Genomic DNA, 15,648 nt, shown 5'->3' on the forward strand with positions numbered 1-15,648 from the left:
TGAAATTCAATATGGGCATAGCTTTAGCCATATAATACGCAATGCCAAAAGTTGAATCGAATTCACAGTGCCCTTTTCGCATCTCGACCATTTATAAACCGAATTGCAAACTTTTTTACTTATAAAAGTATTTGAATGAAATTTGATACATAGGCACTTGGAAGAAAGGAAAATCTAGCGCCAGTTTCAAAATTTTATTTTGCGCATGCTCAGTGCCAACTTTTTTATCTATGGAACCATTTAAGTAAATTTGATACTTAGGCGCTTGGAACAAAGGAAAATCTAACATTAGTTTTAAAATTTAGGTTTGCGCATGCGCAGTTCCAACTTTCTTATTTAGAAAAGCATTGGAATGAAATTCGTCTCATAAACTGAAATTGAAATAGCACGTCAAAAATGGATTGCCCATGTGCAACGCTATCTTTCATATTTGTGGCCGGATTTTAACGATTTTAACAGAAGTTGCATCTTTCAAATGGGAAAAGAATGCAAGTGGAAATGCGCTTTATGTAAATCGTTTACGATTACTTTTTGACTTGTTATCTCTTAGGGCTTATCTGTTCCTCATGATTCCATTTTTTCTCCTCCCAATTTGTACATTTTATTAGAATCCCTATTTTTCGTTCTCTATTTTGTATTGTACGGGCTTCTGTAGTAGAAATATTTATTTTTAATTCATTTTTTAGGCAATTTATTGCGTCGGTTTCCTTAATATTATTTGCTCCTTCTCCTTTAATTATAACGTTATTTTTTTTCTTCATCCATTCCTCTTTTTCCAGTTTCCATTCTAGTTTGTCTATTCTCTCCTCTAGTTCTCGTTTTTCTTTGTTCCATTTTTCTTCCTTTTCTTGATTTTGCCTCTTCAGTTCCTGCATTTCCTTTTTAAAACTTCTCTCATTTCCGTTATTTCTTTTCTGACGTCATTTCTCGTTTCTATCATACTCTTGTTAAGGGTTATCATCATGTTTTTAATTTTCTCCATGTTTTCGGGTTTTTCTCCTGTTTTTTCTTTCTCTTCTGCCTTTGTTGTGGTTTTTTTTTTTGTAATTGTTCTAGTTCGGCTTCTAACTGTTTCCTTACTTCTTCCTCGTCTTCTCTTCCCCTTTTCTTTATTAAAAATACGCTGAAGTTACTCGCCTTAGGGCGAAAACCTTTTTACTTGTTTGTTTTTGATTCTCTGTCTTTACTGTTTCTTCTTCAGTCTTCGGTTTTCAATCTTAAACCTTTTCGATAACGTCGAAAATAGGTCGAATATACGTCTAAAATTCCGCGTCGAATTGAATACGTTCCTAATTAGTGGTATAGAGACACACGTACGAACGATTTTTTAAACGTAATTATTGACAATACGTTAATGTGTAATTGTTCTCTCCCCATTATGCGCGCAATTCAAACAAACGGAACAATAAGTAGCAAAATTTGCAATTCCATCATTATGCTTTATAAGTTCCACCAATTCCTTTATAAATTATAGCTACGAAGTAGAAAGGCGCGAGCTAACGACTAGAATTTACTAAAAGGGAAGTAACTAAATAAATGAGTTGGCTTTGATGAATAAAGCTCAAGGAGGAGAGCTTTGTTTCAAAGATTAATTTAGTAATGTACCCAATTCGTCTTTGTTTTAACTAAGAAGAAACCATGGCGGTGCCTTCGCTTTCCCTATACCAAGTCCCTCCCCCACGTCGGGCAAAAAACCGATAAATCCTTATCATAAAACGTTAAACGTAAAATAGGAATTCCTATTCCTAGAAACTAGTCGTAGTAATATATTTTATTTGCTCATATTCGTGCACGTTGTACCACCTTATCAGAACTAGAATTCCCTAAGGTATTTAAATTGGAAGACGTGCGCTAGCAATTCTACAAACCTGATAACGTCAAGTGACTACCTACTATTATTCTCGTAGGGCTTTTACTTCCAACTCGAAACGCGAAACATTAATTTACTTCTATTGCATACTTTCGCACGCTCTACCATTTCAATTTTCACGCGACGTCGTTTCTTTTACGTTCCGGCGACGTACAGCGGCCGAAAATCGACTCGCTATGGTAACTGGAGAGCTCGGAAAACAAGAAGACGCAATTAACCTCCAAAATAATATCTAATTTCGTTCACGGCATACTTTGTAATCTCGTCGGGGTTTCGTTGGATTGAAAACGCGAAATGGGGAGGGGGCTGGAGCTTTCTTAAAGAGAAACGTCGACGTTCAATCAAGCACATCTGTGCGTGAAGCGGCAATTTTCTCAACATGTTTCCTCGTGGATGGGGGGGACGATTGCTTTCGTTTCGAGTTTTTCGCATTTGCGACTCTTTTTCGACGCCTTGGGAGGTTTAAGGAAAAGCGTTTGCCATTGTAGCGCTTCAACGTTAAAATTCAGGAGCAGGAAAGTGAAATCTGATACCTTCAATAACCCCCCAAAGCATCCTCGAGGAGACGTCATCCAGGAATCATACGAAGATGTCTTCCCAAAAATTCCTCTAAACGCCTTTCACGAATTTCCAAACACAAAGAACCTACACATTTTTTTAAAAAAACTTCAGAATGTCGCCATATCGAGAGGGGGGGAGGTTCTGGAATACCCCCCAGCCTACTAGTTCAAAAGTTACAGCCCTTTGAATTTTCTTTCGAAATTGTTTTCTAGTCTTTAACTTTTGATTGAGAAGTCTGATCGAAAAAGTACAAATTGATTTGGATTCTACGCACCCAAATTAATAGAGAAAGTGTTTTCTCGAGAAATTTTGGTGTAGTCGATTTTTGGTAAAAAAGGAAGGTTATACACTGCCTTTTTTTGAGCCCCTAAAAAAAAATGTCTCAGATCGACCCGGAAAAAAATTTTCTTATAGAATGTGGCCTGTAGAATCCATAATTTCAAACAGTTCCAAGATTGGGCTACTAGTTCAAAAGTTACAGCCCTTTGAATTTTTTTCGAAATTGGTTTCTAGTCTATAACTTTTGATTGAGAAGTCTGATCGAAAAAGTACGAATTGATTTGGATTCTACGCACCCAAATTAATAAGAAAAAGTGTTTTCCCGAGAAATTTTGGTGTAGTCGATTTTTGGTAAAAAAGGAAGGTTATACACTGCCTTTTTTTGAGCCCCGAAGAAAAAAATTGTCTCAGATCGACCCGGAAAAAAAATTTTCTTATAGAATGTGGCCTGTAGAATCCATAATTTCAAACAGTTCCAAGATTGGGCTACTAGTTCAAAAGTTACAGCCCTTTGAATTTTTTTTCGAAATTGGTTTCTAGTCTATAACTTTTGATTGAGAAGTCTGATCGAAAAAGTACAAATTGATTTGAATTCTACGCACCCAAATTAATAAGAAAAAGTGTTTTCCCGAGAAATTTTGGTGCAGTCGATTTTTGGTAAAAAAGGAAGGTTATACACTGCCTTTTTTTGAGGCCCGAAAAAAAAATTGTCTCAGATCGACCCGGAAAAAAATTTTCTTATAGAATGTGGCCTGTAGAATCCATAATTTCAAACAGTTCCAAGATTGGGCTACTAGTTCAAAAGTTACAGCCCTTTGAATTTTCTTTCGAAATTGGTTTCTAGTCTATAACTTTTGATTGAGAAGTCTGATCGAAAAAGTACGAATTGTTTTGGATTCTACGCACCAAAATTAATAAGAAAAAGTGTTTTCCCGAGAAATTTTGGTGCAGTCGATTTTTGGTAAAAAAGGAAGGTTATACACTGCCTTTTTTTGAGCCCCGAAAAAAAAATTGTCTCAGATCGACCCGGAAAAAAATTTTCTTATAGAATGTGGCCTGTAGAATCCATAATTTCAAACAGTTCCAAGATTGGGCTACTAGTTCAAAAGTTACAGCCTTTTGAATTTTCTTTCGAAATTGGTTTCTAGTCTATAACTTTTGATTGAGAAGTCTGATCGAAAAAGTACGAATTGATTTGGATCTACGCACCCAAATTAATAAGAAAAAGTGTTTTCCCGAGAAATTTTGGTGTAGTCGATTTTTGGTAAAAAAGGAAGGTTATACACTGCCTTTTTTTGAGCCCCGAAAAAAAATTGTCTCAGATCGACCCGGAAAAAAATTTTCTTATAGAATGTGGCCTGTAGAATCCATAATTTCAAACAGTTCCAAGATTGGGCTACTAGTTCAAAAGTTACAGCCCTTTGAATTTTTTTCGAAATTGGTTTCTAGTCTATAACTTTTGATTGAGAAGTCTGATCGAAAAAGTACGAATTGATTTGGATTCTACGCACCCAAATTAATAAGAAAAAGTGTTTTCCCGAGAAATTTTGGTGTAGTCGATTTTTGGTAAAAAAGGAAGGTTATACACTGCCTTTTTTTGAGGCCCGAAAAAAAATTGTCTCAGATCGACCCGGAAAAAAATTTTCTTATAGAATGTGGCCTGTAGAATCCATAATTTCAAACAGTTCCAAGATTGGGCTACTAGTTCAAAAGTTACAGCCCTTTGAATTTTTTTCGAAATTGGTTTCTAGTCTAGTATAACTTTTGATTGAGAAGTCTGATCGAAAAAGTACGAATTGATTTGGATTCTACGCACCCAAATTAATAAGTAAAAGTGTTTTCCCGAGAAATTTTGGTGTAGTCGATTTTTGGTAAAAAAGGAAGGTTATACACTGCCTTTTTTTGAGCCCCTAAAAAAAATTGTCTCAGATTGATCCGGAAAAAAAATTTTCTTATAGAATGTGGCCTGTAGAATCCATAATTTCCAGTTCCAAGATTGGGCTACTAGTTCAAAGGTTACAGCCCTTTGAATTTTTTTTCGAAAATGGTTTCTAGTCTATAACTTTTGATTGAGAACTCTGATCGAAAAAGTACAAATTGATTTGGATTCTACGCACCCAAATTAATAGAAACAGTGTTTTCTCGAGAAATTTTGGTGTAGTCGATTTTTGGTAAAAAAGGAAGGTTATACACTGCCTTTTTTTGAGCCCCTAAAAAAATTGTCTCAGATCGATCCGGAAAAATAATTTTCTTATAGAATGTGGCCTGTAGAATCCATAATTTCAAACAGTTCGAAGATTGGGCTACTACTTCAAAAGTCAAGAAATCTAAAAGCGTTTCCATAAAGAATATCTGTAAGGATTTCCTAGAGGGTCTGTATTAAAAGCGTATGGAATGAAAATAATTGTAGACTTGAAATTAAGAAACAAATTACAAATTCGCACAAACTCATCTGAGGAGAAAAATTAATTCTGAAACAGTACCCTCGAATTGAATTTTAAAAAAATATCTTGAGCTATTCAAACCAATTCGGCTTCAAAAGTGAATTGTATGGAAAGCAATTATGAAAAATTAATAATTTAAGCAAAAGTACGTAGGTAATAATAGTTTTCGATCGTATTGACTTGAATTACACTAAAACATTAAAGGAAAGCGTTTTTTTTGTAGTTTTCAGCTTCAAAAGTGTATTTCAAGCTAATCCTAATTTCAATTTCCAAATTGAATTTTGCAACATAGAAATCATATTTTCGAATTTGAATTTGTAACTTTTAGAGGATATTAGTTAGGTCCTTTTACCGATTGCATCCCGCAAGACGAGCATCTTTTCGATGCAACGACGTGCAGTTCGACCTACCCCATCCTCATCCGACGATCTTCGGCGCGTAATTTTTTCGCGTCCTCCGAAAAAAAAAGGCGAACGATTCCGCTCGAAGCGCAATAAATTTCGGCGTTATCGGGGGCGTAAGGAGACGCGCAATAAGGGCGATGATAAATGTTTTAACTTTCAACTCTGGGGCCAATTACGAAAGCATAAAATCCTCCTTAAACTTAAACAGAGCTAAAATCTGAAATCTACGTTCAGGAACTAAAATTAGAATTACTTTCCCTACATTAAATACAGCGCCATTTTGCCGCAAAAATCGCACAAAAATGAACCTTATACGCAACTACAAATAAGGGTGAATATCTTAAATAAAATCTAAGGCATATACTTACATGAGGGTCGAATTTTCTAGAGGGATGTTTGTGTTAAGCTTTAGAAATAACACAGGCTAATACGAACCTTATGGAGAGACGTCGAAAGTGCCTTCGCCAGCGTGATTCACGAAATGTAAGAGGGTTATTTTAAAGCGGGGTTGGCCAAGTTGGAAACGAGGGATCAAACATTAAAATAAGGAGAACGACGCGAGCTTTTCTTTCGCGCAAAGAAAGAGGACGTTTTTTTTCGGCTCCCCCTCGAAAACCGCCGCCGTTCTCCGCGGGCTCGGGGCGGAATTGCGTTACGTTGTACAATTTTTTTTTCGCCCCGAGTCTTAAAGGAGCAAGGTAAATTATGCAGCGATCGACGATGTTTCGGGGCGTCAAAAACTTTCGACGGGAGAGAGAGAGAGCGGCCCTTAACGGCGTGGTTTCCGACGTACTAAGCTCGTTATTTTCTTATCTTTTAATTTCCGTTTTAATATTAGCAAAGTTTGTTCGACATCAACTTAAACTGAGCTCAAAACTAATTAAAATTTGAGTATACAAGTGGAGTTTCCAAGTTTTACGCGAGTTTTACTTATTCATAACCTCAATGATGGATGCAATCCGTATTAGGTTTATTACGTATACATGCGCTCGTAAATGCCCCACGGGTCTGGAAAAATCGTGCCGGCATGCCAGAAATGGCTTGGTATTATTTCAGATAACATAAACAGCTGTTTGTTCGCTGCTAATTCCCTAAACGCAATAGGAGGACTTGGCATCTAATCGAATCAAACACGGAAAAATGACCAATTTATGACGAAAAGGTCATTTTTAAGACTAATCGGTTTTCCACGCACGGGATTGAACATTTTATGGAATCTTGGGAGGGGTTGCACGAGGTTGCTAGATGGCTTCTGATCTAAGGTTTTGTATACCTTCATCCTCTCATAAAAATTTATTCGGAGACCTTTGAACTGAGCTTCTTTAAAAAAAAACCTTGAACAGTATAGGTTAGGTGGTTTTTGGGTAATTCTTGCGAGGTTTCTGGAATACTCTTAGAAAGCCTCTTGAAACATCTCTGACAGTCTTCTGTCAAACTGAGATTTAAGAGATTTTATCACGATTCGTTAAAAGTCAAAATCTACATATCAAGCTTCTAGACCATATTTGAAGCCTCCTTCTCCAATAGCAGGACCGCTCCAAAGAACAAGACTGCATTTTCGGCACCCTTCTTCAAACTGTAATACGCAAATATCAAAACTACATTTTCTTTTAAAACTTCAAATGAAGAAATATAGATTTTAAGCCCTCCAAATTCTTGAAGTTTCTACTCTCCATTTTTCCTTTTTTGCTGCGGGGTATGGAAAGCTTCCCAGACCCCCAGGGCTAAGCTTTCTGCAACACTTCTGAAGGGGAGGTAATTTGATAATTCGTACACAGAAAAATATCACGAAGGAGTGTAGGCGGTTCGTAGAACAAAATGTTTAAATTTGATTTGTAGAAAAACACCCTCAGCCATTTGTAACATAATTTTCTGGAAATTGTAATCAATTTTCTCTTTTTGCTGATCCCCCCCCCCTCCCCCGTAACAGTTGTCTTCAGTACTGTCGTGGTAGTTTCCGTGTGCGAATGTTTACATTATTTCCCCCTAAGAACAACTACCACCCCGGTAATTATCTATTAACGCCATTTTATAGAAGAGCTCCCCCCCCAAGTACACTAACGCCATTTTATAGAAGAGCCCCCCCCCCCCCCCAAGTACACTATAGTTCTATTACTATTTTCTAAAAAAAAATACGACTTTTAACATCATTGTCCGGAAATGACCACCACCTACTTTTCTTTTTTGTTGGGAGAGGGTATTGCTGGGACCACCCGATATCCCCCCCCCCCCCCATCTTCTGCCAATGCTCCCTTCTCCAAGGTACTCGCGTAGTTTCTGTGTACGAATTATATACATCCTTTCCGTCTAAGAATTACTTCAGAGAACCCGGGGTCTGGAGATATAAAATCCCCCCCTCCCCCCCCAAGAAAAATAGATGACACTACAGTTCTATTTCCATTTACAGAAGAAAACCATGGACCACTTTTAACACAATTTTCCGGAAATAGTTATTCATTTTCACTTTTCGATGGGGGGGTTTTGATGGGGTCTAGGATGGGGTGGTTTTCCATACTCTGCCGAGCCCCTCGGTAACGCTTTCATTAACGAAGTTCCTTCACTACCCTCGTTGTAGTGTTAGATTTTCAAAAACCAACATGGCGGATCCAATATGGCAGACAGAAATGTCGAAATTTTGTTTTTAAATGAAAGTCGGTTAGTGGGGTTTTTGGGCGCGATAATTGAGAATTTAAATTTTTAATACATAGAATGGAGGATCCATTTTGCCGGATAAAAGTTAGGAACAATTGTTTTTAAACGAACGTTTTTGAGTGCGCTGATTAAGAATCTGATGTTAGATTAAAAAAAATAAAATGGCGGTTTCAATATGGCGGATACAAATTACGAAAAATCGTTGTTCATGATTTTCGTTAATTGGTCATCAATTTTGCGGGAGGGGGGGGGGGGGGATATTCCATACCCCAAGCCTTCCTGGCCTACGTTTTCCGAAACACTTCTTAGGAAAAAAAGATTTGATAATTCGTACACAGAAACTACAACGAGGGTATTGAAGTGATCTTGTAGAAGAAAGCATTATCGAGGGGGCTCACCACCCATTAATACCTCCCATCAAAAAATAAAAATGCATGACTATACCTATCTATACCTATTTTTACTTTTTGATGGGAAGTATTGCTGAGAGGTATCCCCCCCTCCTCCGGCATATGATCTCTTCTACAAGATACCTTCAGTACATCCGTGGTAGCTTCTGGTTACAAATTATTAGATCTTCCTCCTAAAAAGTAAAAGTGGTTCAGAGAACGTAGCCCTGGAGATCTGGGGAATACCCCCCCGCCCCAAGCCAAAATAAGAAATCGATGACAATACAGTTCTACTTCCATTTGCAGAGAAACACCACGACCACTTTTAACATCATTTTAGGGAAATGGGCATCCATTTTTCCGTTTTGCTGGGATCATAGGCGGGGAGGGTGCTTTTCCCAAGGGGGTATTTCAATACCATCCATACCTCAGATACGACCCTCCCACCCTTAGAACTCGCCCCACCTTTGGAAGGTTTTGGGAAGAAGACTAAATAATGTTTTTCTGTAATTATAACCCCCCCCCCCCCCAGACCTCCCGGTGCTACGTTCTCTACAGTGTGAAGAAGCGTACCTCATACTTTTTCAGAGCAATTTTAATGCGAAATCTAAAACATGAACAATTTGTGTCAGAAAGCGTTACCGGGGGGTCTGGGGGGTATGGAATACCCCCCAGGTATGGAATACCCCCCAGTACACGACAAGTATCTTGCAATTTTTCTAGAATACCACCATGACGGAGTGCTGAAGTTTATAGGGAAAGGGTCTTTCTTTGCTGGATGGTTTTGAACCCCCGGCAATTTTAACATAACTTTCCGGAAAGGATTATCAACTTTTTCGATTTCTGGGGGGGTATTGTATCCCCTTCCCCCTCCAGACGCTACGTTCTCTACAGTGTGAAGAAGAGTACCTCATACTTTTTCAATTCAACAAGTTGTGTAAGAAAGCGTTACCGGGGGGTCTGGGGGGTATGGAATACCCCCCAGTACACGACAAGTATCTTGCAATTTCTAGAATACCACCATGACGGAGTGCTGAGGTTTATAGGGAAAGGGTCTTTCTTTGCTGGATGGTTTTGAACCCCCGGCAATTTTAACATAACTTTCCGGAAAGGATTATCAACTTTTTCGATTTCTGGGGGGTATTGCATCCCCTCCCCCCTCCCGACCTCCCGGTGTTACGTTCCCTACAGTGTGAAGAAGAGTACCTCATACTTTTTCAGAACAATTTTAATGCGAATCCTGAAACATGAACAAGTTGTGTAAGAAAGTGTTACCGAGGGGTCTGGGGGGTATGGAATACCCCTCCCCCCCAGTACACGACAGATACATTGAAATTTCCAGAATACCACCATAACGGAGTGGGGAGATTTATAGAGAAAGGGTCCTACTTTGCTGGAGGGTTTTGAACCCCCGGCAATTTTAACATAACTTCCCGGAAAGGGCCATCGACCTTTTTTGATTGCTGGGGGGTATTCCTTTTTGTGGAGGGTGTTTATCCAAATTAAGATTGCACTCTTTGGAGACTAAATTAAGAAAAGGAGTTTTTTGACGAAGAACTCCATAATGTGTTTGAGTAATTAATTATACGTAAAGAAAGAGAGCTATGAATCTGTGTTTCAATCAAAAGTTGGAAGAATGAATTTTCAAATTTGACACTTTGAAGCTTCCACCCTTAAATATGAAACAATATTAATGTCGATTGTTCTGAAGCGGTATTTTTACCAGCTCGCTACAATGAAAGGTGCAAGTACTTTACGATATTAAATGAGATTGCTCGAGAATTTTGTTAAAAAGAAATTTTCGTTTCAGATCAACATCAAAATGTAAATCCAGAATCGGACTCATCCATCAGCAGCCGGCCACGCCAAAGGAAGAATGCACCGACAAGACAACCGATCAAGATAGACAGCTTTACACTTCTACGGACAGAATGCAAACAACGCGTTCCCCATTCAAGGCGATGGACAGCGGGCCCGCACAAAAAGAAAGGGCGAACTTAAAAAAGCGACGCATCGAAAATACACCTAAGATAGAGAGAGGGGTAGAATCCTTTACAACGAAACCCAAACAAGGGGAAATCTACTGAAAACCTTACAGTAAAGTAAAATAGGGGTAAGGGGATATTTTAAGGAGGGATTGCTAACTAGGAAGCTGGGGGAGTGGCCTGATGTAAGAAATCAATGATTTCAGCCGCCCCCTCGAAGAGTTTCCTGTGTTCTCTCGTACATTTACCTTAAAACTGATTTTTTTGCACGCGCCCTCAATAAAAAAACTTTTCCGCCTTTTTTCCACGGAAGAAAAAAAATCATTTTCGCCTTCGGCCGCATAAACAAACAATCGGAGGATGCTCCGACCCCCGAGAAGACTTCGCATAATTCATAATGTAAATTACTAAAACACCCCATTAATTAAAGCCGTGATTTCTAACACGAACATTAAGAATATATTTCATGCCTTTGTAGGTATACTTACGGCAAGTCAAAAGTTATAACTCCTAAGTTTATGTAATTGCCCTGGAACGAAGGAACTTGAAAGTCATAAATTTTGGTTTATAATTATACGATGTTATATACGACTTTCTTACCCGTTCGCGTCGCGACTTTTTCGAGCGCCCCTCCGCCGAGCGCGTGTTCAGTTTTTGGGGTTGGAAATTGTAAGTCAACTGCCTGCTTAGATTTTTCAGCTCCAAACGACGACACCGGTCGCGTCGTACAGTGCAGGAGAACTTGCCGATGATCCCTCGTATACTCACCCATTCCAGTTTAGCTTACATTTTTTTTATCACTCCACCTCGTACAATAACATCGGAACTTGCCGGTGCACCCTCGTATACTCTCCCAGTCCGGTCATCAAACTTCACGACATTACCTCGTACAGAACTTGCCGGTTCACCCTCGTATGCTGTTTCGGACTACTCTCTCCGCGCGAACTTTAAAGCTCTGGGACGTTCATGTCACCAACACAACAAAAAATACTTTTTACGTTCTTTTTTCGTCATTTTTCATTTGCTTAAAATTCGAATTGGTTGTCACATTTACGTCATTTTTTTTGTTCACAATACCAAATATAGAAAAGTCAGTTTAGGTATATAATAATAGACAATAAAAGGGACAAAGATTCCAAATTGGTACTTTTCACGTTATTTTTTCGTCATTTTTCATTTGAGCTATGTTTATAAATGGGATTAGAAGATAGAAAAATTGGTCCTTTTTACGTCAAACTTTCGTCGAAAACCTGAAATAAGCATCAGAAAGCGTTGAAACAGAATTACAGACAATGGTTCTTGTTACGTCATTTTTTCGTCATTTTTCATTTGATCTATGTTTATAAATGGGATTAGAAGATAGAAAAATTGGTCCTTTTTACGTCAAACTTTCGTCGAAAACCTGAAATAAGCATCAGAAAGCGTTGAAACAGAATTACAGACAATGGTTCTTGTTACGTCATTTTTTCGTCATTTTTCATTTGATCTATGTTTATAAATGGGATTAGAAGATAGAAAAATTGGTCCTTTTTACGTCAAACTTTCGTCGAAAACCTGAAATAAGCATCAGAAAGCGTTGAAACAGAATTAAAGACAATGGTTCTTGTTACGTCATTTTTTCGTCACAAACTAGTTATGTTTCACTAAAGTAAAGCACAAAAAATTTATTCGTTGGTGATTTCGGGATTCAAAAATATCAGAATCACGCCAAGCTTGAGATTCGGATATGTTCCATAAACAGGTCATATTTACGTCAATTTTGTGATCGTGCCCAAGTGCAGAAAAAGCAGTTTAGATTAACAATAGAAGACAGTAAAAGATAAAAAGGACAAAGATTCCGAATTGGTACTTTTACGTTATTTTTTCGTGATTTTTCATTTGGAGATGCTCATAAAAGGATAAACCAAGCGCAAGTACTAACAAATTGGTCCTTTTTACGTCAAATGTTCGTCGAAAACTTGAAAGAAGCATCAGAAAGTGTTGAAACAGAATTAAAGACAATGGTTCTTGTTACGTCATTTTTTCGTCACAAACTGGTTTTGTTTCATTAACCTAAAGCACAAAAAAATGATTCGTTGGTGATTTCTGGATTCAAAAATAGTTGCGACTATATTTAATTGAATCAGTATCGGTGAATCCCTTCGTTAAGCTTGAGATTCGATATGTTCCATAAACAGGTCATATTTACGTCATTTTTTGAAACACGCCCAAATGTAGAAAAAACAATTTAGGCGAATAATATGACAATAAAGGATAACAATGACAAAGACTCCGAATTGGTACTTTTTACGTTATTTCTGCGTCATTTTCATTTGAGCTAAATTGATAAGAACGTACAAAAATTGGTTCTTTTTACGTCAAACTTTCGTCGAAAACATGAAAAAAGCACCAGAAAGCGTTGAAAGAGAATTAAAGACCGTGGCTCTTGTTACGTCATATTTTCGTCACCAACTAGCTTTGTTTCATTACCCTAAAGCAAAAAAATTGATGATTTTTAGATTCAAAAATAGTTCCAACTAAATTAATTTTAATCAGGATCGATGAATCCCTACGCTCAGCTTGAGATTCGGATATGTTCCATAAACAGGTCATATTTACGTCATTTTTTGTGATCACGCCCAAATGTAACAGTTTAGGTAAATAATAATAGACAATAAAGAATGTAGGAACAAAAATTCCGAATTGGTACTTTTTACGATATTTTTTATTTGAAAATAGATAAGAACGTACAAACCTTGTGTAGAAACCTGAGCTAGTTCTCGACGGCACCGCCAGGTGTGCAAACACAAATTGGTCATTTTTCCGTCACCATTTCGTCGAGAGTCTGAAAGAAGCGCCAAAAAACGTAGGCAACCGATTTAAACGCAATACGTCATTTTTTTGATCATAAATTAGTTTTGATTCACTAGCAACAAGTAACAACAAAAATTGATTCGTTAGAGGTGATTTTTCGGATTCAAAAATAGTTGCAACTACAATTTAATTTAGTCCCTGTGAAAGGACTAGTATATCCCTACGCTAAGGCCGAGATTCGAATATGTTCCGTGAACAGGTCACGTTTACGTCATTTTTTTTGTGATCAAAATAGCAGTTTCCGAATTGGTACTTTTAACGTTATTTTTTCGTCATGTTTTATTTGGAGGTATTTTTATAATTGGATAAGAAAGTGCAGGTGCTTGTACCAGTTCGTTAAAAGTCGACGGTCCCACCAGGTCTGCATACATTGATCCTCTACGTCAAATTTTCGTCGAAAGCCTGCGTCAGAAAGATGATGACCTTTGTTACGTCATTTTTTCGAGCCAACAATAATTTTGAAAGCGTACCTCGCCGTTAGGAATAATTTAAAAAAGTAATCAACTAATTCAATTTAATCCATGCGAAAGGAGCTGTGAATCCCTACGGGACAGGTCATATTCACGTCATTTTTGGTGATCAGGCCCAAATATAGAACTAGACAATGATAAATAGAAAGAAAAAATTTTGGGATTGGTTGTTTCTACGTCATTTTTTCGTCTTATCTGTTCCATAATCGCTACCAAAAAGTGACGTTTACGTAATTTCTTCGGTTTTAATTTAAACAGAAAAAAACATCAGTTAAGTAATTCAAAACGTGAAAAAAGCAAAGATTTTTACGGCAAAAATTTAGTCCATTTTACGTCAGAAGGGCCATTTGTAAGATAAAACGATTTTTTACAGAACAAGCTGTTACGTTACAGTTGCATTTTCAGAATTTTTTTAAAATTATTTTATTGGATCGTAGCATTAGTCTTTTTCTCGTCACCATCCCAAATGACTATTATTAATTATCAAAATCGGTACAGTAGCCTCGCGATAAAATTCCCTACGTCACGTTATACATCTCTCCAAGCAAACTTAGAAAAGTATCAGAACCTGGTCATTCTTACGTCATTATCCTAAAAAGTCTATTCAAAAATAATTTCATGGATCCCAGGCTAATAGAAAAAGTAGTGTTGCCACGTTTATAAATATAAAAATCATTTCAAAAACACAAAAATCTAGCAAGCGGATTTTTACGTCATTTTCTCATCACTAGTCCAATAGCTTGTGCATGTGTGAATCAGATTATTCTGTTCAGCACTACATTAAAAAAATGTTTACAAAGAATCTCATTGATCCAATTGAAGTAGTAAAAAATAGAAGAACCTCAGTGTGGCTATAATTTCAAAATCTGGAAAATTGATCATTTTGTAGCCTAATAAATGTTGGGAATTGCTCGCGGAAAGTGCTCTGAATTTTGTCATCAGCCTAAAGAGAGCTTTCAAAAGACATTTGATTGGTCCCAAATTAATCAAAAAACCATTCCGGTGTTTAAAAATATGAAAACTTCAATTGAAGTCAGTTTCGTTTCTAATTATGAGAATAATTTCAGGTCATTTTTACGTCATTTTGTTGTTACTAGCACAGAATTTATTGCATGTGGCGTTTCAAAACTGTTCAACTGACCTCACACCGCGCAAAGAATCCCTTTCACGTCACATTTTCGTCGCCAACTTACGAAAAGGTCTAAAGCTACCGTTGGGCTATGGCATTCGTACCGAGAAATTTATATTCAATGGCCATCCAAACAAAATACTTGAGAGAATATCAAGCTGATCTAGTGAATTGGTCCTTTTTACGTCAATTATTCGTCACAAACCTAAAAAATTAGAAATCTAGATATCGGATAGTCAATTGTTTGTCAGAAACCTAATTCGTGGAGAGCCGGTATTTGAAACAAATTTCAAAACGTGAGAGTATCGTCGCGAAGATGCTCTTACTAAAATCTTTTTTTACGTCAATAAAACGTCACAAAAACACCAGAAGCCTCTTTACGTCAATTATTCGTCATAAACAAAATACTATGGCTTTTATTACGTCACTTTTCCGTCACAAATTCGCAGAGGCATTTTTAATATCGCCTATTAATCAAATCTCAATTGCTCATCAAAAATAAGGTCTTGGAGATGTCCTGTGCTTAGTGAATTTTTTTATGTTAGAAAACAATACGAGCCAGAAATCCGAAACGACATCGTTTTTACGTCAATTATTCGTCACAAAATTAGA

General features: G+C 37.3%; 1 long non-coding RNA gene across 1 annotated transcript in view; it reads left to right on the forward strand.

Annotated features, from left to right (window-relative positions):
* LOC116163496 overlaps positions 1–15,334 on the forward strand; it is a 42,294-nt gene extending 26,960 nt beyond the window's left edge. The window contains exon 2 of the long non-coding RNA XR_004143749.1: positions 10,410–15,334. This is a non-coding gene — a long non-coding RNA (uncharacterized LOC116163496). The remainder of the gene's footprint in view (positions 1–10,409) is intronic.
* The last annotated feature ends 314 nt before the right edge of the window (positions 15,335–15,648 follow it).

The sequence above is a fragment of the Photinus pyralis genome, unplaced genomic scaffold (assembly GCF_008802855.1).
Source record: "Photinus pyralis isolate 1611_PpyrPB1 unplaced genomic scaffold, Ppyr1.3 Ppyr1.4_LG2, whole genome shotgun sequence".
NCBI classification, from domain to species: domain Eukaryota; kingdom Metazoa; phylum Arthropoda; class Insecta; order Coleoptera; family Lampyridae; genus Photinus; species Photinus pyralis.